Source organism: Coenobita brevimanus, chromosome 66, assembly GCF_032717465.1.
Source record: "Coenobita brevimanus isolate Jiangsu-jjx chromosome 66, ASM3271746v2, whole genome shotgun sequence".
Taxonomy (NCBI): domain Eukaryota; kingdom Metazoa; phylum Arthropoda; class Malacostraca; order Decapoda; family Coenobitidae; genus Coenobita; species Coenobita brevimanus.
In genome coordinates this window covers 27,330,583-27,335,001 of record NC_137019.1, presented here as the reverse complement: position 1 = coordinate 27,335,001, position 4,419 = coordinate 27,330,583, and positions in this window count along the sequence as shown.

Genomic DNA, 4,419 nt, shown 5'->3' with positions numbered 1-4,419 from the left:
ATAACATGTTCACTGATGAGGTTATAATGAGGTTACCTGGTGATACTGTCTGTTTACCTTTTTTTTTTGGGGGGGGGAGAGTATATAAGTGTTCTTTTTCTTCATTTCCTTGCATTTACTTTTTTTTTTTTTTTTCTTAAGTTTGGATCTGAGGTTCTAGAAGCTAACCTTCCAATCTTCATGTCAATGTACATAATGATGAAGCACAACAATGAAGTAGCATAAGGTTCATCAGAAATTATCATGAACTCTACTGTACTCATTTGGATTCAATGCAGAATCAGATATCTTGTCAAAGTGTTATCACAACTGTTCCTGTAAAACTGAAGTTCAACCCAAAACTTTCACAATTTATGTGCATACAGTAGATCCTCAAATTCAAACATTGTTTGGTATGGTATATGAGAGAGGGGTGTGTGATTTGGGAGCAGGGCAGCGAAATGGCGGGGGACAGGGCGACGTGGAGGCGATTTGTTTGTGGCCACCCCAAACGGGATTGAGGCGTCTGGCAATAGACAGATAGATAGACCCAGATATCTGGCAGTGTTGTGTACAAGTGGGAGTTTCCTGTCAGCAAGAATGTCTGATTTCAATGCAATTTTCCCCATAAGATACTGAAGACAAGCCAGAGATGCATTCCAGACCCAAACCCAAACTCTCATACACCTTAATACAGTAAAAGTCCTATTATTCGGCAGCTGATTAATTGGTAGATCAAATATTTCGGCAGTTTTGAGAAATAGTCCCATTTACGAAAGTCTCTGATTGTTCAGCAGATGTCCGGAATCATCTCGGCACTCCAGGAAGTGTTATCTGTGACTTGCAGGCCTACTGTTTCATTATACAGTAATCACTCAAATATCCGGACGCCCAATATCCGAACATCCCCACTATCTGGACATAAGAATGTTTCATACTGTACCTTTTTCCATACAATACTTACCTCATTTCACTCTTTAATGTCCTTTATTGGTGTGAGTAGGGTGTTAGGAGCTATGCATGTGCAGTAGGAAGGTGTTTTTCTGAGTTAGGCAAGGTTAGGGTCCATAAGTACCAGTCCAGGAGCCAGTCACCAGAATGTTTATTATTGTATGAACCTACTTCTAAACCCTCTTTTTATGTTTCTTTTGCATTTATTTCAGTCATTTATTTGCCTTATTGATGTGATTTGGGTGTTAAATAGGTGCTATGCATGTCCAGAGGGAGTTGTATAGGTGCTTCTCTGAGTTAGGGTCCATAAGTACAAGTCCATAAGCTGGGGCCCAATATCCGGACAGAACCAATATCCGGACCTACCTATGGCTCTATTACGTCGGATATTGGAGTGATTACTGTACTTATATATGTTCACTAGTTTCTATATTTTTCAGATTCAGGTATAGTACTGTACTGATTACAATACTGCACAGTATCAAACAGTACAGTAACCCCCTCTCCCCAAATTAGCGATGGTTATGTTCCAAGCCCTCTTGCTAATAGCTGAAATTCGCTCATTCTTGACGCTTTCCTGAAAATGACATTTACTGGTAATCCCATAGCCCACGAACCACTGATCCTTTAATGCATTACCCATAAATAAAAGTTGCTTGATTAATCTGTTTCCCCGTTGTTTATAGCTGTACGGCTGTGACAGCTCACGTACTTTGATTCCTCAGCATAATGGTGGAAGGGACTGCTGTAAGTGTTTAACTAAACCTAACCTAATCGAGTTTAACTGTACAGTGCCTAATAATTTAACCAAACCTAACCTAACCTAAAGTTGGAAAAATACATAAAATAAACTGGAGTAATATGAATTGGTAAGGTTTTCGGATGAAAGTTAAACAAACATTAAGCAATCATTCTTTTGTTCGTTTTTGTGTTTATAAGTGAAAGAGAGAGTATTAATGCAAACAGTAATTTATGCCATTAACCTCTTAATAACTTCCAGCATTGAACAACTGTTTTCAGTACAGGTGTCAGTGATATTGAGTTAGTATGAGCAATAAAAAAAACTTTAACAATTTTGGGAAGGGAACGAAGGTCACTGGTTTATTTACACAACTCTACGATACGATTCCAAGCAGTCAGGCGGTCGCTTAATCTCAGATGTTTTAGCCCATTTGGTAAATGCACCGTAACTTTATTCATTCTTCAGTGAATCATAACAAATCATAGCATGGGTTTAGGAAGCTAAATAACACATTGCTAGGTGCACCAGACGATAATCATGACATCCTTAAGAAAAATAAATTGATTTCAGAAGAATGGAAGAAATACTCAATGATGGATTAGATTTCTTCCATTTAATTTTCTTAAAGATGTGAAGAGAATCATCTGGCACACCTAGCAATGTGTTTTTTAGCTTCCTAAACCTATGCTATGGTTCGCTATGATTCACGGAAGAATTGATAACGGTACGGTGCACTTACCAAACGGGCAAAAACATCTGAGATTATGCAACTGCCTGACTGCTTAGAATAGTAATGTAGAGTCATGCAAACATACCAGTGACCTTCGTTTCCTTCCCATAATTGTTCATGGTTTTTTACAGTTCACACTAACGCGACGTCACTGACACCGGTACTGTAAAGGGTTGTGCAATGCCAGGGGGTTATCAAGGGGTTAATGGAATACATTATTGTTTGCATTAGTACTCTCCCTTTCATATATACAGTAATCCCGCATATTTCGCGGTAGTTACGTTCTTGTAACCCCCGCGAAAAGTCAGTTCCGCGAATACTCTATTAACAATCGAAAACTTACACTTGTGTCCACCATGCTGCCCATCACACAGTCCATGTCCATACTGATTGCGAGACAATTCGCCGTCAGACAATTCCCCGTCAAAACATGGACGATTCCCCTTCAGAACAATACGCACCCTGGACGATTCCCCGCCATTCTATAAATATACTAATCAATACTTTCATCAATATACTTATTATTAATTAATCAATACTTTAATAACTATATTTCAGGGGGATCCAGCAAAGTTCTGGATATTATTTATTAGTTGCACCTTTAGTCAATAATTAACTTGTTTCTTCCTCGCTGTAGTCGCCTTTGAATTATATTCTAACGTCACCCATAGCTATCTTCATTAATGAAGGCGAATTGTTTTGTGTTTGTTGTGACTGCGAATTGTTCCGAAACCTCCATACTCATCCCGAAATACCTTCTTACAAGATTGAAAGCACATACTCCATTATGAAGGAAAAACGTAAACACCGTACTGTAATACACAATTATCTACACATTTATTAACAAAACAGTACAAAATAAAAAGATGCAATAACTGGTGATAGCAAACACTCGCACGGTCGTTTCTTAGCTTGTCCAGTAACAATTTTCTCTGCTAAGGTCATAACGATCGTTTTGTCACTTTGGAGTTCTTACTAATTGTATTATTAGCCTTTGGTGAGGCTGGCTTACGTCCTGGGGCCATGTGGAAAGCAAGTGGGAGGCAAGAGGCTCATATCATAGTGTGGTTACAACCACAACAGCCACTTAAGGCAGTCAGGCGTGGACTGAAGAATGCGGGACAGAGAGCAGTGTTGCCATATCCAAACAACGAAATTATGCTAGGGCAATGAAAAAATTATGCTAGATTGAGCATATTTGTTCCAAGTAAAAAATGAATTATGCTAACTTGAAGCTAAGTGATAAAATTCTATACATATTCGTGCAACATATTAATTATGTATTGTTTACTATGAAAATATTAAAATGAACCTACATACAGTAAGAGGATAAATATCGGTATCTACCCATACTGCTTTTTCCCACGAAACTTACGTTTTTCTGATGGATTTTGATGTGATTCGTTCGATTTTGAGCATCATTTCCGTCGGAAATAACCAGATTTTGATATATGACCCCCCCCCCATCCCCCTGAAATAATGAGGGATCTTTGGGGAATCGGGGGTTATAGGGAGGGGGGGAAACACAGAAAATGGTCATTTCCGACTGAAATGAAGCTGAAAATCGAATGAATCATACCAAAATCCATCGGAAAAACCTAGGTTTCATGGGTAAAGTACAAAGCTCAAACTTATCCTAACCTAACCGAACCAAACCGAACCTAACCTAAAACCTAACCTAACCTAATCCAACCTAACCTAACCTAACCTAATCCAACCCAACCAAGCCCAAACTGAAAGTAACCAACTATTCAAACATCATCTTACCTTATTCGTCTCTCTCTCTCTCTCTCTCTCTTTCTCTGATTTGTAGCTTTTATAAAATTATTCTAAAAATATTCCATTCCATTCTAAATTATGCTAGAATGATTCTAAAACTTCTAATATGCTAAAAAATATTCCAGACTCGAAAATTTTATCAAAATTATGCTAAAAGAATAAAATTATGCTAGATACGGTAACACTGGCAGAGGGGCCACGGGAATGGGACAGAGGGTGGCGTGAGTTTACCGCGCTA